The 26,444-nt window shown below is 40.2% G+C and overlaps 1 protein-coding gene and 1 long non-coding RNA gene across 3 annotated transcripts in view; one reads left to right on the forward strand and one right to left on the reverse strand.

Annotated features, from left to right (window-relative positions):
- The window catches only part of znf536 (zinc finger protein 536), a 296,720-nt gene extending 288,243 nt beyond the window's left edge, over positions 1–8,477 (reverse strand). For both annotated transcript variants that reach the window (XM_038270835.1, XM_038270834.1), the window contains exon 1: positions 8,058–8,477. The gene's annotated coding sequence lies outside the window, so the exon portion shown is untranslated. The remainder of the gene's footprint in view (positions 1–8,057) is intronic.
- A 6,139-nt stretch (positions 8,478–14,616) lies between these two features.
- On the forward strand, positions 14,617–17,190 carry LOC119773705. Its single transcript, XR_005279446.1, has 3 exons — positions 14,617–15,915; positions 16,742–16,773; positions 16,967–17,190. It is a non-coding gene; the product is annotated as an uncharacterized LOC119773705 (long non-coding RNA).
- Positions 17,191–26,444: the final 9,254 nt, after the last annotated feature.

Below are 26,444 nucleotides of genomic sequence, written 5' to 3' on the forward strand. Positions count from 1 at the left end.
CTGTTTAGCTCCAACGTGTCGCAGGAAGATTTTTCAGGAGGACAGATGTGTCGATAATGAACTTTTTTTCTGACCACCCCATGGCAACGACGCTGCATCGAATCCAAACCCTGAAAGGAAAGGCTTGTTTTTCAGCCCCTTAAAATAAACGCAAAGTTAAACAAGAAGACGTGTATTTTAATAAAAAGGCACAGTAGCAGTCACTGGTCTCAAAGCAGCTTTTTCCCTCGAAGATGTGGTCGAGGCGGCGTCGTCGTTTATAGAAGGCTGTGTGTTTAATGCCTGGAATGCTCATTTGCCTTTTGGGTTTACTTATTTACTTTTGCATAAATGAGAAACAGTAAAGTGGTATTAAAGGGCTTCTCTAGGGGAGGGGAGCCGTGTTTTTACACGCAGCCCTTTTTAAAAAAATGCTCCCTTGCTTTGCTATATTAGGCAGGGTTGGTGATTAATGCGGCACAGATCTAATTTTTCTTGATTAATATTAATAATAATAATAAATTACAAAAATAATGCCAGACATGAAATGAACAACGCTGCTGCTGCTACACACACACACACACACACACACTGCTCCTTTTCTCAAAGTCATATTATCCAAAATAAAGCAGGCAGGATAAAAGCAGATAAAATGATCTCAAATTTGCCGGCAGAAAGTGAAAGGACGGAGTGGAAGCGGAGGGAATCCTTCACACCAGCCACAGCTGCAGCGCCGCCACTGTCACCGCAAATAAAAACCTAAACCTTTCACAGCTTTCGATTGAGTCTTTAATTCAGCCCGATGTGACATTAAAACCCTTTCGCTTGACTTCCAGTGGTTGTGACAAATGTACCGGCGCTTAATGGAGGTGCGCAGACAGGCCGGCATTTCAGTGACTTTTATCAAAGTGAATTTATCAATTCAGGCTCGCAGGATCTGTGGCAGCCGGCTTGTTGAGAGGGAAGCCTGCAGAATCTGTTAGGTAAATCATATCTCCTTCTCTGCCTCTCCTGAAGCTCGCCGTGTTTGTCGGTCACTGCCCCCCCCCCACCCTACCATTCACATTCACATTATTTCAACTAACAGGGAGAAATTCTTTAATCTCAATAGGTCATTTTGTTCTTAAAATAAGTGCATTTATTCTTGAATTAAGGAGACACTTGGCCAATGGAACAAGTCAATTTACATTTAAAATAACAAAAAACAATTGCATTGTCTTATTTCAAGGGCATATTATCTAGTTATCTTATTTGAAGAGTAAAAATACTGCTTCTATTGGCAGATCATCATATTTACCTGCTCCAATTAAGGGTAAATCCACATCTTTTTTACAGTGCAGCATCGTGTTTAACACTTTATAGGGCACTCAGTGAAATACTTTCAAGCCAATAGTGTTATTGGAATCCAGGACAAGACCATATTACCTTTATAACATTAAAAAAATATGGATATTTTGATAAAAAAAACACTCTGATAGTGAAAGAAACACATTTGTTTTGGTCCAACATAACCTTAGAGGCATTAATACTGATACTGGCACTTACATTTTTTAGTTTATAAACCTAAATATAATTGTTAACTAGGATAAATGTTTTAACTTTACTTTATTTTAACTCTTTAATTAGCTTTTTACCTTTTTTCTTGACTTATATATCATTCAAGGGCCCATCTGATTGGTCAAATGCCAAAATAAGATGTACAGCCATGTAGCAGGATCTTTGCTGAATGCCTGGTTATAGATCTTGTGCTTCTAGAGCTCACTGAGGGATGGGGGAACTCTATTTGCAAGTGATCAAAAACGGTAACTTGCTCTATAAAGGCTAAATGAAGAGTCAGGATCAGGAATGAAGAACAAAAATGGAAAAAAGTGAAGGAATGTGAGAGAGACGATGGTTCTGATTGGAGATGATTGGAAGGTGGTGTTCTGTCAGATCAGCATACCTATAGTCAATAGGCATGCGCAGGACGTCAGATTTGTGTTTATTTCTTTAGTTTTGTATGAAAAATAGACTTTAAACTACCTAAACGGGCGTGTATCCCTTTAGTCGTGTACAAAAAAAGCAATTTAAGGTAAGATACACTTCAAAATAACACCCAAAGGTAAGTAATTAAATTATTTTTTGTACATAATGCCCATTGAGGTAGTTTAAAGTTTATTTTTCGTACAAAATTAAAGGGATAAACTAAAGGAATAAATGGGTATTGACTGTGGGTATGCTGATCTGACTGGGCTGCAGACAAAGAGTGAAACAGTGAGGGGGGGGGGATAAGAAGGCTTTTCAAGGGTCCTCTCAGGCGCTGCGATCAGAGTGTCTGAGGTACTTGAACCTTGCCCACCTTTCCACTACCTCGCTGAGGAGATCCTGCCCCGCAAACCACCCATAAACCACTCGGACACATGATCCACTCGTTCAGATGTGGAGTGGAAAAACGCACACGGCTCAGTGCAAAAAGAAAAAAAAAAAAACGCCTCTCAGACACACCATCATTTACCATTAGTCCTCGATTAACAATTGTCTGTTCCACTCTGGAGTAAAAGGTACTCGTGGCCGAAAGAGAGCTTACCTAACGCTCTCTCTCTCACATCAGGGCCGTTAAAACGCTGACTTTTTCAATGTATGGCTGCAGCCGATCATTGGTGGAGGAGGACGGAAACAGAGGAGGGGAAAAAATAAACCCTGAACAGAAAATACTCTACTAATCTGTGTTTTGTGGGAACGTTTGCGGCAGAGAGGCGACTAAAGAGCCGTCTTCCTCCGAGTAACAAGTTGGTGGAGAAGAGGAGCTGAAATCCCCCCCCTGGGCTACAGAATATCCCGCTATTGTAGTCTTAACCCGCGAGACCTGGCTGGGAATGTACAGCTTTCACAGTCACTTCTCATCCTATTTGTAGCGCCGCCGTTGATGTGCGAGCGCCCGGGCCACAGCAGGTCACTCTGTTTTCTTTTTTTGTGTGTGTTTTTTTTTCCGCAGAGCTACCGTTTCTCTCTCACCTTGACAAACCTCACTTAGCAGTTTTAGAAAAGACGTCTACGGTGGCGTCCGACGGAGCGTAGACCGTCGCATTTTGTCATTATTCGTTTTTTTTTTATTCATTATTTTTATTTTTTTTATAATTTATTCATTTTCTAATTCACTCCGCCAGGGAAGTTTCATTAAAGATCCAATTATGCAGATGAGGCGCTGCGGAGGCAGCTGAACGGGAGCTACGGCGGCGGCGAATACAGCAGATCTGGGGCCAGATGTATGAGCGCGTACCGAACGGGGAAACGCCTCCCTCCTTTGGTAGAACTTCATCATAATTAGAGCTTCTCACACCTCCCTCCCATTTCCTGCCCCCCCCCCCTTCCTGAATCTTTAGCTGGCTCGTTAGCAGAGGCCTGGAGGTGTGCAGAGGTCACATAACGCAGCTAAAGAGCAGCCGTGACACCAGGCTCACGGTGGATGATAGACAGGAGCTGGTTCAACACTCCGTCTCATGAAGGCTGGAGGTATTTACCACTGTCTTTGCGCGGCGCCGCTGAATGCTAAGCAGCAACCATTCTCTGCTTCAGGACCTTCTGATTGACGCTTTCTCGCCGGTTTGTTTTAAGCTGTTGTCTGTGGAAATGACACGGCTGAAAAACACGGCGCTTCTCCTCAAAGAGGGGAAATAAAAAAAGAAACAGCTCCATGAATCTACAGCAAACTTTAGGAATAAAGGAGGACATGAACGCTCCTTTCTGCACCGTCAGCCCCATCCTCACAGCCACCCTGCCATGTGGGGACTGATCCATCAGCGCCTCGTCCGACGCCACCAACCGACCCCACCGGTACCGGACCCCTCGTCTGTTATCCATCTCACACCTTCGCCCTGACGTTGATTCTTAATCACAGGTTTGAAGACATAAACTAACAGAAATATCCATCATCAATCTGCTCAACCTGACAAAATCCTAAAGGTCAAAGGGCAACCTTATCTTGGACGGCCTCAGCAGTCAGTAATCTGCAGGTTGAGATGTGGGAAACATGCACCAATAAGACAGAATCAGTTTTTTTCAATTTTTCTGCATTGCCACTCCCCTAACCGCTGTCAATTGTTCATATTTATTTTGTTAATAAAGGTTCCCTTTTTATTAAAATTCATACTTTGTAGCGTTTGTTATAACTATGCCAATTTTATCATGTAAACGAAGGAAGAAAATGTTACATCAGCTCAAAAATCGTACCAAAAATATCGGTAGCAAATATCGAGGATCGGTTGGATGGATGTAAAATAATCGGTATCGGCCTTAAAAAAAAAACTGAATCTGTGGATCCGATATAAATAACTGAATCAGTCCTGATATTGAGAAAATTCTGGATCTGGTATCAAAGGAAATTGGATTATCCATAAGGTGAGATCTATGCAGTTTATCATAAATTACATTTTGTATAAAAATATCCTGTACAGAAAAATCTGTCTTTGATTGAATAATGCAGCCACTTTGTCTTTTTAATGACTGACCGTTCCGCAGCTTCATTTAGTGATTTAAAGGGCGATTTTGGGTATAAATCTGTTAGTATTCAACATACCTGAGGAGTTTATGAAAAATGAAAAGATTAAAACAAACTCAGGAAACTGAGTGAATAAATGTGGATCTGTGCTTTTCTAGTTTTTAATCTGAGTTTTAGAGATTTTTCAGGAGGAAGAAATCAGTCGGAGAAATCTCCTTATTATTGTCACAAGGCAGCTGCGTGTTGAACCTGACGACGCGCTCCCTTCCTGGCTTCAACTCTGGAGATCAAGGTCAAGGAGTTACCCCCACCCCAAACACAGAGCCGCTGCTCTCTGCCAGCGCAGTGAGGAACAACCGGCTGATCAGAAACCGGACGGTGGAATAAAAGCAGAAAATGGACGGGTACCCGTCCTCTGCCTGGAACAGCAGGTAACCAAAAAATGAAATAAAACTGGAGGATGCTGGGGTGGGGGTGGGGGGTTGGGGGGGGCTGCTTTCACAATGACTGCACATATCAATTAATGGCTGGCTGATGAGCAGAGCTGGCCTGATCCGGCCTGCCCACCACTGCCCTGATCCCAGCGGACGGAGAAAGCTGGCCCTCCAGCCTGTGCAGCTGGAGCTCACTCCCCATAATTACATGAGAATGGGGGGGTGGGGGGGGGGGGGGCAGTGAGGCTGCAGATCTGACGGGGAACACTTGCAGATGCATGAATCCCCACTACAGGGTTATGGATCTGGGCCCTTTTTTTTTTTACTCTCCTTTGCATCCCCCCCTTCCCCTTGTTTTTAAACAGCAATTTGATTGTTGAAAACGTCGGCATGGCGATAAACGAGCCAGTGTCAGACTGACAACACGAAGTGGGCCTCCTGATTGACTGACAGCGCGCTGGAAGAGGATGGATCTGATGCCATCCTGTGCATGCCAGCTCCGCTCCGTCTGCCGCCCTCCTTCACTGCTCAAAGATGATCACAGCAGTCACTCACACACTCACACACACACACACACAGGTGGGAGAGCGGCTCACGCCGGATCGGTCGACAGAGCGACGCCTAGGAGCCCATTTCCAAGCTTTCACAGTCAGAAAGTTGCAGCAGGAGAAGATGTCGGATCCCTCATGCCTCCCTGTTTCACAGATTTTCACTGTTTTCAAATAACCCAAAAACACACATTTCAAAATCTCTGATTATTAACAGATTAAGGAAATGTTCTCAATTTATTTTTTACTGACATTAAAAATAAAAAACAATTTCTTCTTTAATAAGAGCAGGAAAATAAGATGATCTACCAACACTGTGAGGATTTAATAATTAGATCATATTCCATTAAAATAATCTAATATTGGTGTTTTTTTATTATTATTATTTTAAATGTAAATCATCTGATTCCAATGGCAGATTGTTCTCCAATCAGGGGATCATTTCTAGAAGAATGGACTTGCTTCTACTGTGTGCGAGCGCCTGATCAGGGTGCAGTGAGGCAAATTATGCTAATGTGAAAGAAAAGATTTATAAGCAGGCCTGAGAAATATAAACATCTGAGGACACTTTAAATACACGACAGAAAATCTAGAAAATCAAAAAACAAAGTGAGGCCTTTTCTTCCAGATAGTTTTCTCCAAAAAACCAGAAAGAAAGACGTCAGCTGGTAGCAGAGCAGAGGGCAAACAGCTCTGCACCGTCATCCATTTCATATTTCTGCCGCCATAAAAAGGAACTGACAAAAGGGGTTTACGCCCAGACACTATTTCAGACACAATATCCGCCCTGTGCATACCATCACACAATGACAGCATCCAGCCCCTACAGTCCATCCATTTATTCACTTCTGCTCTGCACAATGAATCCAAGGAGGAAGCAACTTTTCTGGGGTGGGGTGGGGGGTAAGTTGGGGAAAGGTTAGGGAAACAATGTGACAGCCTCAGTGGAGAGATTGAAGGTGCTGGTGACAGGGATGCCGCGTTAGGGGGGAAAGTTAGGAAGATTCTAAGGGGTCCCTGATTGAGGGGGGGGGGGGGCCCAAAAGAAGCAGAAAAGTATAATCATATATATATTTAATATAAAAGCAGTAAAATAAATAATTTTTAGCAGCAAACTGTGAATTAAAGCGTGAATAAATTAACCATCCAAGCTTTTTACCCACAAATCTATGCAATTTATATTCTCAAATTCCTGGTTGGTAAAGGTAAGCAGTGGGTCAGATCAGTCAGGGGGGGGTCACAGAGGAACCCCCCCCTCCCACCCAAGATGCTCAGCTGGGACCCCCAGCTTTAAATGGGATTACAGAAGCGGAGCTGTGCAGAATCTCCTGCTTATGTTCAGCAAATAAAAAATGCCACAAGTCAGTTTTTAATTTTTTTTAGATGCATCATGTTTTAAAGCTTATAGATCATTGATCTGACCCCCCCACCCCCCAAGACTGATCAGGCCTGCACACCTTAGCTTCTCTATTTGCCCAAACAGGAACTTTTCTGCATCCCCGTTGATCAGACAGAAATAAAGCGGCCCAGTTTGCATCCATGAGGATTATTCATTTCAGCGGTCGATCAGTTTGCACAAAATGGCAGCCCCCCACCCCCCAATCACAACTTTTTTTTTCTTTTTCTGGACACGTGCTGCCACAACAGAAAAATAAAAATAAATAAAAATTATCTATACAAAAATCTGATATTTACTGATTTAGATCGTTGTGAAATCCAGATTAGATGGCGGGATTAGATGGGAATAAGTTGTGTGTAAAAGTCCCACACTGTGCCGCTGATCCTAAATGCGGCACAGCAGGAGGGGGGGGGGGAGTGGTGGACATTAAGCTTTATTTTTATTAATTAATTAATGAATTAATGTTTTTGCGGGTTTCTGCCTGTCAGACTGAGGATCTCCATGACCTCCTCGCTCCGGATAACTGCGCCCCTATTTTCTGATCATCAATCGGGGGGGGGGGGTGCATCAGGAGACCCCCCACCCCCCCTCAAATAAGAAATAAACCCGTTCAGCTTCAAGTCCACTTCGTACCTTTATTATTTATTTATTTTTTCCCCCGGTATTTCTATTTTTTATTTTGCAGACTTCCAGCCACAGAGACCAGCGGACCGAACCGCTCCTCTGGTTCGGACGGGATCATGAAGGGACCGGCGGCGCGGCTGGAAAAGTGCGCCTCGGACGCGTTCCGCTCCGATGCGGTCCGGTGCGGTGCGTTGCGTTCCGGTGCGGTGCGGTGCGGTGTACTCCGAGATCAAAAAAGCCCCAAAACCAAGCGGTGTTTGTGAGGACCTGTCCTCCTCCGGGTCTCCGCGTCTCTGTCCGGATCTCAGCGGCGGCTGGAGCCCCAGACTGCCGGCTGCGATCCTCACATCAGACGGAAATAAAAGCTCCTTCCAAACAGCCCCCCCTCCTTCAGCTCCTCCAGCCTTAAACTGAATAAATAGCAATAAAAGCTTCAAACTGTTGTCGGATCTGAGCCGTTTCTCCGGAGCTCAGCGGGCTGCCCTCTGCTCTCAGCCGCGCAGCTCGGGGCGATGATCGGCTGGCTCACACTAACATCCCTCCCTGCAAACACAGCAAATAACTACCAAAAATAAGCAGAAAGTGACATTCCTTACCTTCTAGGACAGCTGCTCCTGATCCCCCCTCTGCTCCTCTCCTCCTGGCCTTTTAGAAACTCCTGGATAAATGAGCGTTTCCTCCGCTGCGTCCGGAGCGTCAGTCTCCGCTAAACACAAGTAATGAGTGATAAAAATGACGCTCTTCTATCTGCGCTGGAACCTGCTGCCGGATTTAATGGAAATAAGCCTCATTGGGGCTGCAGACAAACGGAGCACCTCTTCCCCCAAGGGGGGAGCCCTCTTCTCTCTCTCCTTTCCTTTTTTAAACCCTTTTTCTTTTCTTTTTCTCCCCAATTTAAAGGATTTTTATCCCTAAACTGAAATGATTTGGAGGAATAAAAGACGCGGCTTTTACTGTCAAAGTCGCAGGTGCTCCAAGCTTCTTTTTTTTTTTTTTTTTTTTTTTTTACTGCCCCTTTCTGTAAAACACTGATGAAAACTGGGAAGTTGGAGCAACTTTTTTCCTTTTTCTCTTTTGGTTTTGAATAAAAAAAAAAAAAAAAAAGTGGGATGACAGGGAGGCAGAGAGAGAAGTCCTGCAGGAGCCGGAGTGTTTCCTGAAACTAAAAGCTGCTCCTGCTCCGTGTTTTTGATATATTATGCTTCCATATGGGGGGGTGGGGGGGTGAATAATGCAATTATAGATTCAGTGTCCCAGCGCTGACAAAAGACAGGGCTTCAATGGAGGCTTTGTTGGGGGATTATATAATGATTATGGGGTAATTATGGGATGGTTTGGTAATAATAATAAAAGTATATGAGTGGAAGGAGAGCTGAGAGGAACCGGACCGGAGGAACGGCAGAACCTCACGGGGGAGGGGGGGGTTTAGCCGGGGTCACATGCACGCGCGCGCGAAAGGAGGCGAAGCGTCGCTGGCTGTGATGGAGCGCGCGCGCGCGCGGCGCTCTCCATCTGTGCGTGGGAATAATCCGCAAACTCGCGGCGTGTTAAAACCATTATTACTTTAATTGCATTCAGGAATTAACTGCTGCCTGTTCGGAACTATTTTTTTCATCCAAAAACAAAAAGAAAAAAGGAGAGAATTTCTTTTCCCCCGAACAGTTTATTAAAACTCACTTTTTCTTTTTCCTTTTAAATAGCTACTTGTTGCGCGTTTGTGTCTTAATTCATGAAATGATCAGATTCTATCACAGCTTCTGTAATTTCTCTAAATAAGACCCCCCCTCCATCCATCCATCCATCTCTGAGGCGGTGATGGCGCAGACCGGCGGGGTGTTTCTCCACCGATTCTCCATGGATCAACAGCGCCTCATCGCAGCCTTTTGAACTTGTTAAACCAAGTCAAGTGATTCTTTCTCGTCTGACAGGCCTGACAATCCATCCGGGATGGGAAAGCAGGTCAGAAAGGAAGTTGCCATATGGACTTGAGCATGCAAATTTCCAACAATGCATGGCGCTGCAGAGCAGAGTCCCCTCACAGGGAAGCCGCCATACATCCCTACAGTATGCACCCCAACACCGGACCGGAACCGGAACGGAGCGGACCGAGTTTGTGCTGTTTTTCTTTTAAATCCTGCAGATGTTCTAAATGCTGAAGGTCCAGCATGCATTGTGCTGTCGTTATTTGTGTTCTGACAGAGGGATGTTTACACTGAAGGAACAGAAATATTTCCAGCATTTGTTTTAAGGATATTTATCAGCATTTCTGCATGAGAATGTAACTCTGCTTTGACATCATTGTTATTGCAAATCCAGGAATATCTGCAGTCACAAAGTTGATTAGCTTTGTTTAAAGCATCCAGGAAAGTTTTCTTTTGTTTATTTATTTATTTTTTGATACAGTTGAGCTAAAATCACTTTAGTTTCTTAACTCAAGATTAAAAACTGAACTCCTTTACTTAAGTAGAATTCAAACAAAAGTACATGTTCTACTTTGTACAGTTTTTTTTTTTTTTTTGCTGTAAAAGATGCAAAATAATCAGTTATTTATCCATATTAAAGCAGGGTAATGGACGTCAGTAACCTTACTGGTGCTGCATGAGGCTGCAAATTTAAAGGCTCTACAAACGTCCCACTGACACTATAGATAACATTTATATACTACTATACTATATACTTAAAAGAAACTTCTATGCAGAGAAAATTAGTTAATTTTCCTCTTTTATTCACTTTGTTGGTGGAAAAAACACAAATAACTGACTGGTTCTAGTTTGCCTGAAATCAAATTTTAGAGAATCTTATATACGGTAGAGCGTGTGACTCTGCTAATTATGGTATAGATCAGATAGTAAATACAGGGCAAGTATGGCCGATACGCCTAATGTTTACCTTTGAACCTTTAATGTTTTCCTTTGTCGAGCAGTTGGACAAAGTTTATACGTGACTACTTTAATAACCTAAACAGAAACAGCAGTACTTTCATGCATAACTGGTGTTTTTTTTCACCAAACAGCAGTAATGCTGGTTCTTTATATCGCTATTTGTTTAGACGTAACCAGACAGGAAGTAATGACAAGAAATATTTATGTTCAAATATAGGGAGTAGATTTATAAAAAGTACAGATTCTAAAAATAGCTGAATTGGTACAGTTGCAAAGTATTTTTATAGTTGGTAATGTGCAGAGGTGGGTGGAGCAGCCCCACTTCACCGTACTACTACTTCAGTTAAAAATAATAAGTAGCCGTCCATGAAATTACTCAAGTAAAAGTAAAAGAAGAAGAAAAAAGTCACTATTCAAAAAACCTAATCAACAATGATAAATATTAAGAATATTTGTATATTTCCTTGAGCTCCGTGTCATAAAGATCACTAAAAAAGAAAGCACAAAGATTGTATAAAATATGTTGCTAATATTAGTGAAACTTTAACTATTTCAAGCATGATTTTTCTTTATTCAATAAAGTTATTCAAACTGGGCAAAATAACCACAGATTTTACTTAGGTTAGAGCACCGATACCTAAATGAAAGTATTACTTAAGTAAAACTATAAAGTATGTCAAAACGTTACTGTAGTAAATGTAACTAGAAAAGTAAAATAGATGTTAGAAACTATATTTGTTTAAGTTTGATATTCGGGCTTTATAAATATTTCTTAAATGTATTTTAACTTGTTTGTTCTTCATAAATTGCAGAATCCTTGGATTTTGTGAAATAAGGATTACTGAATTGTTATCAGCAAGCTAACATTAGCCTAGCTGGCTATCACCATGCTAATATTAACCTACCTGGCTATCAGCATTCTAACATTAGCCTACCTGGCTATTACTATGCTAACATTAGCCTACCTTGCTATCACCATTGTAACATTAGCCTGCCTTGCTATCACCATGCTAACATTAGCCTACCTGGCTGTCACCATGCTAACATTAGCCTGCCTTGCTAACACCATGCTAACATTAGCCTACCTTGCTATCAGCACGCTAACATTAGCTTACCTTGCTATCAGCACGCTAATATTAGCCTACCTGGCTATCAGCATGCTAACATTAGCCTACCTTGCTATCAGCACGCTAACATTAGGCTACCTGGTTATCAGCATGCTAACATTAGCCTGCTTTGCTATCACCATGCTAACATTAGCCTGCCTTGCTATTAGCATGCTAATATTAGCCTACCTTACTATTTACACTCCACCTATTTTCCACCAATCAGGCCTGTAAGGCAGCTACAAAGGGTTGCTGGTTTTCAATTTTTTTACCTATTTTGCAGATAGCTGGAAATGATAGTAAACCGACCATGACTGACTGCTAAGTTGCTAATGCTACATCAACATTAGCAAATGGAGTACAGATCCAGTACAAGTAATACCAGTTAAATTCTCATGTATAACAAAAAAAAGAGAAATAAAATTAGTTCCAAATTAGCTCCATTTGTTTTTTGCTCTTAAAATGATTAAACTTGAATGATTTCGTAAAGATTATATAAGTAAATTCCAGATTATAAATCCTATAAGTGATTCTAGAACTAAGTGAAGCATCCATTCCCTTATTTAGATATATTTCGAACCCCAAACCTCTATTTGATTCAGATTTTTTTATTATGCACATGTAGTCCTTAAGAGTAAAGGAACACCCAGAAAATAAAAAAAGAGTAAGAAACAGAAAGGGGAGGGAGACACAGCAAGGTTCCCAAAGCACAGAGACCCAGCGTACGGCGCTCTATTCTGGTGCATTTGATCGAAAAATAAACCTGTACATAAAATTTCTTGAAACAGCATCAATGAGCTGACACCTGTGGACACCAACCGTTCTCCGACGCTTGACCATGTGGGCTTTTTCAAAGAAAGTATTGCATCAATATTGTAGTGTCACAGAGTTTACCATTATCAGAGCAAAAACATATAACACTGATAGTAAACACAGTCCTCATCATCTGACAGATCGTCTGTTTAACTGGGGTTTGATTTAATTAGCCGACAAAGTTTAATGGCTAATAGAGACGTTGAAAGGAAATTATGCCAAATTTTGGTGCATTTTGGTTTCTTTCTAACCAATAAATGGGAGGTTCTAGAACCTTCTAATGGTCCCTCTAATAAAGTTGTAATATTAAATGCATTTCTTAAAACCTTTTACCTTCAAAGTTTTATTCCAACAATGATTAAATAATGAAGCTGTTGCACTTTTACATTTAATCGTATAGAGACAGGCTCACAGTTTTAGGAGTTCACATGTGGCAGTTTTCTAGGAAATAACCAATGTGTAAAAAGGTTGACATAATATTTTCTTCACAGCAGTGGATATTAAATTAAAACAAATGTTGAATGTAGCGACTCCTTAGCAATCCTTGTCGCTTGAGAGGTGGAGATAGAGTCCTGTATGTGTATGACGCGCTGCCGTCTTTGATCAAAAATGCACACGGAATCCAGGAATAAGGTTTGGTGTTTTAATCCTGTCCAGAGGCTCATGTAGTCACTCACAACAGATTGGAACGTACATGATGTGACATACTGATTCAGATCATAAAGCAAACGGTCAACAAGAAATACGGCTCACCCGCTCCCCTCTCTCCTCCGGAGTGCAGGTAAACACACCCATTTAAGCAATCAGCTGTCACCGCATGTGTCACCACAGCAACTATGCCCACGTGATACATACACATGCACACCCATCATTATGGCTCCTACATTGAATGTTTCAAATCAGGGCTGATGGGTCTGTGGGACCCTAATCTTTAGGGCATCTGGAGTCTCCAGAGTCACAATCGACTCTTTGGTTCTTCATCAAACTTAAATCATCCCACAAAGAACTTTGACCTCTTTTCTTTTATTTCATACTGTTTTTTTCTCTTTGTCAAAGAACTCTACTGCCACCTACTGGTTTGTGACGTCACAGTGCGTTATTGGCTGTTGATCAAGTCCCAATGCTGTATCTGGTGTTTGTCACAACGCGCTATTATCCAAGTCATCCTGAAAACATTCTTCTTCCAAATGTTGGCTACATATTACGTGTTTTTTCTCTAGCCAGAACTTCGATGGCAAATCCTCCCTCTTCAAGTTGGTAATCCAACGACGAACCCGTCCGTGGAGGATCAGGACTCAGAAAGGGGAAATAACCCTTTTTTTTCACTTTTACCCGATGTATTCCAACATCCAGCTGCCATGCACGTGGGCATTGTCAGTTTCACTATAGCTCTGGTGAATTTCAATGGTGAAGTCCTCTGGAAATCTTCAATAATTGTTGTTGATTGCAGATGTGTCTAGTAGTTCCTATTGATTCTGCTTGTAAAGCAGGAAGAATGGCGCTAGGCTTACCGCACCGTGACATCACTGCCGGAGTTCTGTCAGATGAGCATAGCCGGTCAGACCAGCATACCCATAGTCAATACCAGTTTATCGCTTTAGTTTATCGATTTAGTTTTGTACGAAAAATAGACTTTAAATTACCTCAACGGGGGTGTATCCCTTTAGTCATGTAAAAAAAAACAATTTATTTACTTATTTTTTGGTCTTTTTTTAAGTGTATGGCGATCTGAACTTAAATAGTTTTTTTTCTACGTGACTAAAGGGATACACACCTGTTGAGGTAGTTTAAAGTCTATTTTTCGTACAAAACTAAAGGGATAAACGCAGATTTGATGTTTTGCGCATGCGTATTAACTATGGGTATGATGATCTGGCAGAACACAGGAAGATGTCAGGAGGGAGGTGTTACTATATTTGGGGAAAAATGGCCGCTCCCAGACTCAGTGATCGCGACAAAAATAGTTATTTTTATTTTTTTTACCGATTACCACTAAATTATCATTAAATCACCGCAAACATTAGTTTCAGTTCTAGATAACGATCCATTGATTATTCTTTTCCTTTAAACAGAGACACCTACTTCCTTTCTAGTCACTCTTTATAATAATTGTATCTTTTTTTGTCTTTTTGAAATGTTTACAACACTGCCATCAATCTGTGGTTGTTGTGGAGCCTTTTAGAAATTACATTTGATTGACTGATTCTCTTTAAAGGCCCAGTGGTGTCAGTTTGAACCCCGGAGATTCTTTTTTATTCTAAACTTCCAGATTTTTTCTCCCGTTCCTCCTGTAGCTTGATTTAGCTTTAGTTTGGCGCGGGCCAGCAGACCTCGGGGGTCATGGCAGCCTTCTTGCTGCCCTGCCAGTGACGAGCAGCTGAAGATGTCTCCGCTCCCCCCCCCCCCCCTTGCTTGGAAGTCATCCAACCCAGCGCTCCAAAAAGACAGGCTCGCCTCTGTTAACTCCCCGGGCAGATTAAGGTCGTCCTGCCATCTCTGTCCGACTCTCTGTTTCTGTCCAGATGCACAACAAGTCGCTCAACCTTTCGGCCGCCCTTCCTGCTAACATCTAATGGGGTGAACGCTCTGATCCAAGAGCGCCGGGAAAAAACTAATTCTGCTGCTTTGTTTGATTGTGGTCCTTGCATAATTTCTCAAATCTAAAAGCGTCTTTAAATTTAGAGCAGGCCTGTTTCGATTTAAATGCAAACATAACCAAGAATCCGGCTTTTTCCTCAGTGGAAAAGAAACACATTTTCTCTCCTTCAAATTGAGTTCCTCAAACTCTAATTTAGAGCAACCCTTTGATGAACTAATGTTTTCAAACTAGCCTGCTATAATGAAAAGGGAGTGAGTGCAATTTTAAACAATCCGAAGCTCTGAACCTTCTGTGACTGTATACTGTTAAGATGAAACTTTAGCATTTGTATCAATTACACTTTAAAACTCCTGACAGGACCTTAAATAACAGCCAGCAGAGCTGGACGTAGAAAATGTTTACCAGATCAGTTTCATTTCCACCTCAACCGTCTGTTGCTGGTGACATCAATTCTTCATGTGAGGCATTTAGATGTTTTCCCCAAACGTGCCCTGCTGTCTCAGGCTCTCCCTCGATGACTGGGGTCAATGAGTGTGCATGTTTGTCAGCTCTGATCGTTAATGAAACGCTCACACAAATACAGCACGGGCAAATATTTAGAGGCCAGCCTGGAGATTTCATCACGACTGAAGCTGTGATTCTTCGGGGAGCGCTGGATTACTTTATTTCCCAGGAAAGAAGCATATACTCAAGATCAAACTTGTCCGTGCCTTGATGAATGTGGAGGAGCAGAAAGTCTCCTGCCTTTGACCGATAACCAGTGTGATTTTAATTTAAATCATATGAATCAATGTCTGGCCGGAGCAGAAATAAAATATTTTTAAATGAAAACATCTGACTCTAATTGCTTAAGAACAATGTTCTGCATAGTAGATCTAGAATAACCTTGTTTTGATACTGATTTGATTTCTATGTGTTTGTGTAAGTTTACCCAGACCCAGTCTGTGGAAACATGATGCTGCTCTGCCCTTAGCAGCCAGGACAGTTTCTCCTCAGGCCTCCTACAGCCCCTATGGAAACCTTATGACCATCCTTCCTGGAGAGCATTTGTGAGGTCAGTGTGTGGGGGGGGCGGGGGGTTTACCATCAGGCAGTTACCTGCCAAGTTCCTGGGGGCTCCATAAAACTCTGTTTACACGTATGGTTAATACAATTATTCCTATTTTGATAAAAATCCTTTCACTAAAATGCCATCAGAACGCTGATAATATTTAGTGTATCTCAGCCCCCCACCCCCAGTGTCCACCATATTGGATCAGTCCATTTGCTGCACATGTTCAGAAAGGTCCAAACAGACAGCAGCAGACCATTTAAAATCAAAAGGTGCAAAGTGGAGTGTTGCAAACTTAGAGCTTTTGTCTCTATATTTAGTGACTTTTCAGACCCCTCTAGTACTTTTATTCATAAAAGCGCTTAGCGCCAAATCTAGCAACTTTTTTCTGCTACTGGAGACTTTGGCGACAACATCTAAAAGCAGCGAACTCTGCTCTCCAGAGCGAGTAGATTGGTAACCCCGCCTCCTGCTCTCCTCTATCTTGTCTGCTGTCATGATTCATGCAGCTATGATTTCATCCAAATGAAAAATGGAGAACAGATAAGCAGATCATGGCTTGTCTACAGTCAAAAGAAGGACTGCACTGCAAAAACGATCTAGAAATAAGTAAAAAGGTCTTCAAAAGTGTATTTATCCTTAATTTGAGTAGGTAGATAAGATGATCTGCCAATGGAATTAGTATTTTTACTTCATAATATGCACTTGAAATAAAAAAAATTAACTTCTTCCATCGGCAAAATGTCTCACTTACCTGCTTAATTCAAGAGCAAATGCACTTAATTTAAGAAAAAATGACTTATCTAGATTTTTTTTTTTTTTTTTCCAGTGTGGAAACACAGGAAGGAGCAATCAGCTACAGTAAGTGAGCTTAGTGCTTGGAAATTTTTTTTAATTCCTTTTAAAACAGCATGAAAAGTCAGCTGAGTACAAAACATAGAGAGGAAAACAACAAGAAGAGAGGGACAAAATGTAGAACATATAATGTATGTCTATTCTATTAAAATTTCTGTAACTGTATAATGGGTCTGTTTTATGTGTTGTATTTGCCTAGGGCCAAAAATGTCCTAAATAGGCCCCTGGAGGTCAGACTGTTGGACAGGAGAGAGGCCCGCCAGGTGCTGATTGGAAGAGGATGAAGCCTTTGAATGCAAACATCACTGTGATTTTGGTGTAAATGTACTTTTCTAATAAATGCAAATCTACAGCATCCTGTTATTCTGTAAAAGGACCGAAAACAAACTGCTGCTACTTCTGCTTAAAAAAAAAGAAAATAAAGAAAAGATGTCTAGTTTCATTAAACTTCATGCAACTTTTATAGTAATGAGAAGCATCACATCTCCTGGAAAAAACCCGATTTGATTCAATCAACTCATATTTGCATGTTTAGAAGATTAATGATGAAGAGCCTGATCATTTAGCTTTTCCTGAATATTTCTGGACTGTTGAGCTTCAGCTGTTTCTAGGTATAAAAAAATTCAGATAGTCCACCTGTGTCCTTTATAAACACTGGAATATTTAAACCTAACTAATAATGACCAAAGGTGTCAAAAGTATTTATCTTTATTGCTCAAGCAGAAGTACAAATCATCCTGTTTAAAAAACACTTTTGTAGAACTTAATGTATCAAATTGATTAAAGGTATAGTGGAGGATGTTATTTTTCCCAGTAGATCATCTAAATAAGTGATCCTCCTAACTGTCAATCATTCTGCTGATATGTTTACGTAAGGCTGCCCTACGTGCTCCTCCTCATTTTCACTTAGGATGATACCTTGCTAATACTTAAGCGTCTTCAGTTTATAACTGATAATAAAAGTGTCCAATTTAACTTTGCATCATCTTTAATAACTGTTTATTTTGGTACAACAACAGGTTGGGGCTGCACCGAATCCAACTACATTTTTTTTATACCAAAATGTCCTAACAACAATAAGCTTAAATGAAACAAAACTAATGAGACTGTTTTTAAAATGTAAAGCTCAGATTTTCTGGGTAATGACCGAAAGGACAAGATCATGAAAACCTTCACGAATTCATGGTGGCTGGGCGTCCCTTCCAGATCGGGTGAGGAGCCCAGTTACCTGTGAGGAGCAGGGAGCAGAGTCGTTGCTCCTCCACGTTGAAAGAAGCCAACTGAGGAGGCTCGAGCATCTGTTCCTATTGGGAGGAGGCCTGGTGGAAGACCAAGGGCACACTGATGGGACTATGTCTCTATACTGGCCTGCTGTCACCTCAGGGCCCCCCCAGTGGAAGTAATGGTAGTAGGAGTAGTAGTTGTATTAGTAGTAGTAGTAGTAGTGATAGTAGCAGTCAATGGAGTAGGAGGAGTGGGAGTAATGGTAGTAGCAGGAGTAGTTTTATTTTTATTATTAGTAGTTGTAGTGGTAGTATTAGTATTACAGTAGTTGTAGTAGTACTAGTAATAGTAGTAGCAGTAGTAGGAGTAGGAGGAGTGGGAGTAATGATAGTAGCAGTAGTAGTTTTATTAGTAGTAGTTGTAGTAGTATTAGTAGTAGCAGTAGATGGAGTAGGAGGAGTGGTAGTAATGGTAGTAGCAGTAGTAGTTTTGTTATTATTAGTAGAAGTTTTAGTGATAGTAGTATTAGTAGTAACAGTAGATGGATTATGATGAGTGGTAGTAATGATAGTAGCAGTAGTAGTTTTATTAGTAGTAGTAGTTGTATTGGTAGTATTAGTAGTAGTAGTAGTAGGAGTAGGAGGAGTGGTAGTAATGGTAGTAGCAGTAGTAGTTTTGTTATTAGTAGAAGTTTTAGTGATAGTAGTATTAGTAGTAACAGTAGATGGATTATGATGAGTGGTAGTAATGATAGTAGCAGTAGTAGTTTTATTAGTAGTAGTAGTTGTATTGGTAGTATTAGTAGTAGTAGTAGTAGTAGGAGTAGGAGGAGTGGTAGTAATGGTAGCAGCAGTAGTAGTTTTATTAGTAGTAGTTGTTGTAGTGTTGGTATTAATATTAGTAGTACTAGTAGTAGCAGTAGTAGGAGAAGGAGGAGTAGTAGAAATGGTAGTAGCAGTAGTAGTTTTATTAGTAGTAGGGTAGTTGTAGTGGTAGTAGTAGTAATAGTTGTAGTGGTAGTAGTTGTAGTGGTAGTAGTAGTTGTTGTTGTAGTGGTAGTACTATTAGTAGGAGCAGTAGATGGGGTAGGAGGAGTGGTAGAAATGGTAGTAGCAGTAGTAGTTTTATTAGTAGTAGTAGTTGTAGTGGTAGTAGTAGTAATAGTTGTAGTGGTAGTAGTTGTAGTGGTAGTAGTAGTTGTTGTTGTAGTGGTAGTACTATTAGTAGGAGCAGTAGATGGGGTAGGAGGAGTGGTAGTAATGGTAGTAGCAGTAGTAGTTTTATTCATAGTTGTAGTATTAGCAGTAGATGGAGTGGGAGTAGTGGTAATAGTGGTAGTAGTAGTAGTAGTAGTGGTAATAGTGGTAGTAGTAGTAGTACTAGTGGTAGTAGTGGTAATAGTGGTAGTAGTAGTAATAGTACTAGTAGGATTAGTGGTAATAGTGGTATTATTAGTAGTACTAGTGGTAGTGGTGGTAATAGTGGTAGCAGTAGTAGTTTTAGTGGTATTAGTGGTAGTAGTAGTACTAGTTGTAATAGTTGTAGTAGTAGGAAGTTAAATGTTAATAGTGGTAGTAGTAGTACTAGTGTTAGTGGTGGTAATAGTGGTATTAGTAGTAGTACTAGTGGTAGTAGTGTTAATAGCGGTAGCAGTAGTAGTTTTAGTGGTAATAGTGGTAGCAGTAGTAGTTTTAGTGGTATTAGTGGTAGTAGTAGTACTAGTTGTAATAGTTGTAGTAGTAGGAAGTTAAATGTTAATAGTGGTAGTAGTAGTACTAGTGTTAGTGGTGGTAATTGTGGTATTAGTAGTAGTACTAGTGGTAGTAGTGTTAATAGCGGTAGCAGTAGTAGTTTTAGTGGTAATAGTGGTATTAGTAGTAGTACTAGTGGTAGTAGTGGTAATAGCAGTAGCAGTAGTAGTTTTAGTGGTAATAGTGGTATTAGTAGTAGTACTAGTGGTAGTAGTGGTAATAGCGGTAGCAGTAGTAGTTTTAGTGGTAATAGTGGTAGCATTTGTAGTTTAAGTGGTAATAGTGGTATTAGTAGTAGTACTAGTGGTAGTAGTGGTAATAGCGGTAGCAGTAGTAGTTTTAGTGGTAATAGTGGTATTAGTAGTAGTACTAGTGGTAGTAGTGGTAATAGCGGTAGCAGTAGTAGTTTTAGTGGTAATAGTGGTATTAGTAGTAGTACTAGTGGTAGTAGTGGTAATAGCGGTAGCAGTAGTAGTTTTAGTGGTAATAGCGGTAGCAGTAGTAGTTTTAGTGGTAATAGTGGTATTAGTAGTAGTACTAGTGGTTGTGGTGGTAATAGTGGTAGCAGTAGTAGTTTTAGTGGTAATAGTGGTATTAGTAGTAGTACTAGTGGGAGTAGTGGTAATAGCGGTAGCAGTAGTAGCTTTAGTGGTAATAGTGGTAGTAGTTGTAGTAGCAAAGTACTAGCAGTATTCTGCAGTTGTGAACCTGTTGTGCTAATGAAGTGAGCGGTGAGTAAAGAGAGGTTTCTGTGTTTGGTTATCAGGATGTAAATGAAGCTGAGTTATTTTCCCATAGAGTGGATGGGGAAGTTAAAGCAACAGCAGCAGGATGTGAGCAGAGTGTGTCCCTCTGGACAGATCCTGATTACCAGAGAAGCTGCGCTGACCCACAGATCAGAACTGCTCCTGCTTCGTTACCTGAACATCCAAAGCTTTGCTATCATTCAAAGCTGATAAGCAACTGCTGACAACATTGTAAAAAGTTTGTTTTATATTTAGCAGCATTAGAGATTTGATTTAGAACTAAATCCAATTGATTATTTGACCCAACTAATCCAGTAAAAACATTAAAGCTTTTAAGGAAATTCTCTTCTCCGCCACCTCAGTGCAGAGATACTCAGAGACTGCAGCTCCTGCCATCCTACCTTTCCTCTAAAGTCCATATTTCTTGGATAGAGTGCTATCATATTTTAGTATTACCTATCAATTGGTTTCTAATCACAGTAACGAGGCAGCTAGCTGGCTGGTGACAGAGCGCTAACGGCCTCGTAGGGAACATTAAGGAGGTTGGGTTATGCACTGAGCCGTTAACTATCTACAGGCCCCGGCTAATGGCTCCAAATGACCTCCTCTGTGACTATTAGCACATAATTAGAACCTGCAGACCAGTGGTGACCTCCGCCGGACACACGTGATTACTCCCCTTCCCTGTGTTTTGCCTGCTTTCGTCTCCCAACCTTCCCATTTCTGCTCCCCCTCAGTGTCCCGCTCATATCGTTGCTTTTCTTCCTTGTGGTTTTGCTTTTTCTCATCTTTTCATATCTATACAGCAGGGTTACACTGGTCCCCCCATAGGAAGACAACCAGTACAATTTGTCTCTCTATAGAGCTTATGTAGGGAATTTTGTTCCATTATTGTTGCAAACAAAGAACACATTTTGTTAGTGGAAATAAAAAAATATAATCCAGAAATAAAATGTAAAATATTTAGATATTACATTAAAAAAGGATTTTGAGAGTAACTTTGCTGTTTAATCTGATTTTTCTAATTTGTTTACATTTTGTTTTACTTTCATGTTGTATTGTTAAAAGATAACTCTCCCATTTATTCTTTTTTTATTTGATGGATTTTTTATAAAATGTACACTCTTCACTTTTGGAATTAGGCTTTTCTCAAGAGTGAGGATCGGTCTGCTGGAAGTTAGCAACCACATATTTATTGATCACATTGAGTGTTTTTATTGGGTTGGTAACAAAGAGAATGTGATCTAAGAACACAAATAAAAAGAATGCAATAAATAAAACTCAATCTGGAAAATAGAGATTTGAATAAATGCAATAAAAAGAATGTAAAATCTGTAAAAAAAAAAAAAAAGTTTAAAAACTTTTTCAAAGGTTCGTTTCTGAAATTCATTGTTTTATTTCCATGTAAAATATATGTTCTTTGCTTTCAATAATAATGGAGCAAATTTGACACCATATATAGCAGCACATCTGTATAGCTATGCTGCTATAGGCTTAGACTGCTGGAGGACATAGGGACCTGTTTTCATTATTCTGTTTCATTCAATCTCTATTCCTCCACTATGCAGGTCTTGTTAGTTCAGTTTCTAACGTTCTGCTTTTTCTCATAGTAGCTTCATCTGGTCTGTTCCTGTTTGGCTGTGACTCCATCCTGGAATAAAATATCAGCTGTGCTTCTGCCATCAACACCTTTGTTTATAGATGTTGGAGATCAGCCTGTTTTTCAGTGTAGTCCTGTTTCTCTATCTGTGACTAACTGTATGTGGTCTCTGCATCCTCTGACATGGGAGCTGGCTCTGAGCTTGTCTGCCTGGCTGTGTGTTTCCTGGAAGACACCGCCTGTGGAACTGATTGATAGTTACCTTTTGTACGTGTTCTTCTTTTTCTATGTCTGCTTCTGTCTCCTTGAACCCCAGTCGGCCTCAGCAGATGGCCGCTCACACAGGACAGCCTTGTTCTTCTGGAGGTTTCTTCCGGTTAAAAGGGAGTTTTTCCTCTCCACTTTCGCTACACACACATGCTTGGTGTGAGGGATTGCCTTTGAGTCAATGAGTCGATGCAAATCAATTTTCTTTTTCCTTAAGCAGAAAACTTTGACATAAGTTAGGAATTGGGGCTGTATAAATAAACTGAACTGAATATAACTAAAGTTTGTAGCTATAGATTTTGATTCTTATAACACTTCCATTGTTTTGGTACATCTGAGTTGAAAAAACAAACGTACCGTCCTCTTTTCCCTTGTACCAAACCGGAGCCCATCCTTCTCCTGATTCAGCAGTTTCACCCTAAAACAAGCAGCTAATCTTGCCCTGACCCACTAGGAAAGGCTAAACAGAGGATAAAATGCACCTTCCAGTCACACCACAGAGGAGTTCCTCTCACTAACCCTTGTGTACACTTCAGAAACCCGCTTTCATTACCAGGAACAAAAGAGAACGTTTTGGTGTCAGCTCAGAAACAGCAGGAAAATTACTGACAATACAAGGAATGTGGTGGTTTGTGTGTGTGAGGGGGAAAAAATGCAACACTGTACCAGTTACTTAAATTATCAGCGAATTATCGCTGATCCTCTGGGAATTATGTGGGATATTTGAAACAAGCAGTCAAGGACAAGAGAGCCTTGTGTTCCAACTATGTGATGAATACTAAACACAAAGCCAAATCCTGACTGCTATCTTTATGGGTCATCGTTTAGCCTTGGAAATGAGAAACAGGTACAGCTGCTCACTTTAGATACAGAAGAAATGTTTTAATGGAGACAAATGCTGCCATGTGATGCGTATATCCCACAGTGTTTATGTAACTCCAGGTGTTAAAACGAGGTTTATACACAGCAAAAACTGGTACTAGTACTTCAAATTATCGTAATAACCTTTAAGTTGAGACATTCTACCAATAAAATTAGTATTTTTGCATTTAGACATTATATGTTATGTACTTGAAATTCGTTTATTGGAGCTGATTTTTCTTTTTTTGGAAAATTAAACATCTAATTCCTCTGGGAAGTTGTCTTATTTGCTAAATAAGAGGGTAAAAAATAACTTATTAAGTAACTTATATTCCTTATTTTGCATTGAAATACACACACAGTCTACTTATGTTTGATTATTATTTGCAAAAAAAAAAGTTAAATAAAGTGAAGCCTCTTCACTTTTTTTTTCCAGTTTTTACTACATTACCCTAATCTTAGAAATCAACAGTGCCTCAGTGTTTATAATCTGACTGCGTGTCAAATTGTGTCCATCTAGTTATCGAAGCAGGCACCAGAGGGCAGGAATGGAGGCGTTACAGGAGAGGGAGCTGCTGGACCCAGCAGTCTTTCAAAGCAGTTTGTGATGTCCACTGCATAGAGGCTTTCTACGGAGCTACATCAGGGCCATAAAATATGTTTAAAAAAAAACAAAAAGAAATATATTTAAAGTTGCAAAATAATTTTGAAGCTAAAAAGTAAAATTGAAAATAACAAGTGCTTTTGAAACCAAGGACAAAAGATTTTAATTATTTTTTTCTGAAAGAAGTTTATTTTTTCAGTTTTAAACTGCTGGTCCCTTGCTGTGGGGGCGGGGCTTAGATAACATGGGATGTTAGCTTAGATATCTGAACAAAATATTCCCAGCTGCTGCTACAGAAACTGTGATAAATAGTCTTTATAAAATTGTTGATGTTATGTTGAAATGATTGGTTTTGAATTATAAACTGCTTCATTGATCTAAGCTAACGATACTGTAGGAATCCTGCTGCAGTCATGAAAATGTCCAGGAGGATAGAAAATCCATCCATCCACCTTCTTCCACTTAACTGGTCAAAGTCAGGGGGGGGGCAAGTGCTCATCTCCAGCATCCTATGGGCGAGAGGCGGGGTTGTCACTCGACAGGTGGCCACTCTGTGGCAGGGCAACACAGAGATACAAAACCATGAACACACACAGAGAGAACCCACATTTATACAGGGAGAACAAACTCCATTCAGAAAGAAAAGGAATCAAACCTGGAATCTTCTTTCTGTAAGGCGACAAACTGAGCCACAGGTAAAAAGCTTTAAACATTTATTTTCAGTATAAACATTTTTCATTTAATTTATGTATGTTTTTGATTTCCAAAGCATTTTATTTTGGATTGAAATACATTTTTTGTCAGTTTAAAAATAGTTTTTGAGCTAATTTTATGGCCCTAATTTAGCTCCATATTCCTCTGTCTATGGTGACCTTTAGGGAAACTTGATGATTTTGAAAACCAGCCACACTAATATAGAATATCAAAGATGTTTTAAAGACTTTTCTTTTTTCTGCAGTTCCTGAATAAAAATGGCACCTAAGCTGTGAGTCATTTAAGCCCCGACCCCACCGGGAAGGGTCAGCATTTTGAGACAGAAAGAAAAAAAAATTAACAGGTAAAAAGCTTTAAACATTTATTTTCAGTATAAACATTTTTATTTTAATTTATGCATGTGTTTGATTTCCAAAGCATTTTTTTGGATTGAAATAAATTTTTTGTCAGTTTAAAAATAGTTTTGGGGCAAATTTGATGGCCCTAATTTAGCTCCATATTCCTCTGTCTATGGTGACCTTCAGGGAAACATAATGATTTTGAAAACCAGTCACTCCAATATAGAATATCATCGATGTTTTAAATACATTTCCTTTTTTTCCACAGTTCCTGAATACAAACGGCACCTAAACTGCGGCTCATTTAAGCCCCGCCCCCACCGGGAAGGGTCAGAAAGAAAAAAAATTAACAGAAAAAAGCTTCCAAAAGTTTCCAAAAACATTTTTTTTTTAAATTCAAATAATTTTTTTGTCAGCTCAAAAAACAATTTTTTTTTAGCAAACTTTATGGCCTTAATTTAGCTCCGCATGTATCTGTCTCTGGATTGGTTGATTGGTGTGAAAGGCGACATGAAACGATTAGCGTCCCCTCGGTTGGTCTCCATGCCGACCAGGGGAGAAAAGCGCAGAGACGGCGAGATCATGCAAACTAAAATATCTCACTGCCCTTCCATTGTCAGATTAACATTAAGAGAACATGTAAATGGAGATGGAGAGATCTTATCCTTAATCACAGTACCTCAACTTTTTATTTCTTAAATCTGCATTTTAACTTAAAATAACCTCAAAAATCAAAATGAAATCTGCAAAACATCTTTTTTTTGTCACTATCTGATGAAATGTCGATAAAATCAGAGATCAGTGTTAATATCCATATAAGACGACCTACCAGTATTGTCACTTTTTAAAACATATTTTATAGCAAACATAGAAAAGTCAGACATCAGGCACCTTTATGGGGCTGGCCGACTCCAGCAGGTATCACTGTTGGACACCTTGATCAAACGGGAATAATTCGACCCTCATTGACACATTAATAAGAGTGATGCAGCTGAAAGCAGGGTTATTTCTGGTGCACAACGGCTGGATGAAAGGTAGCAAGAACAGAGAAAGATGTTGGAAATTGCTCCTCTATGCCATCCATTTCCTGCAGATGGCCGCAAACCCTTGGACACACTTAATCAGGAAAAGGGCACACCTCCAAGTACCCATTCTTTTGTAATGGCATTACACCGCACAAGTAAGATTTAGAGATCCCTTAATGTGGCAGAGTCTTCTGCATAAAAGTATATACAAAGGTTAATATTGCAATAATATGTTCCTGGAGGGCATTGTAATCATTATCTCTCTGGTGGTATCAATTAGAAGCACTTTACTGCAGGTAATGACTAAGATTCCGGTACAAAATGACATTATTATTATTATACCCATCTATAATTTCAGAGTAGATACACAAGACATGAGGAAAAAAAAGAGAAGCTTAAGTTCAACCAAAGGTAGCCTTAAAACTCTGAGACTTGAGTTGACGGAGTTGAGGAAAGTCGAGGCTGAATGGCTGAATCAGGCATGTGGACATGTGGCAAAATGAGTGAGTTTTAAATCACCCCTCATCTATTTCTACTTTGTTTTTAA

The sequence above is a fragment of the Cyprinodon tularosa genome, unplaced genomic scaffold (assembly GCF_016077235.1).
Source record: "Cyprinodon tularosa strain WSP-4 unplaced genomic scaffold, ASM1607723v1 ctg78, whole genome shotgun sequence".
Lineage (NCBI taxonomy): Eukaryota > Metazoa > Chordata > Actinopteri > Cyprinodontiformes > Cyprinodontidae > Cyprinodon > Cyprinodon tularosa.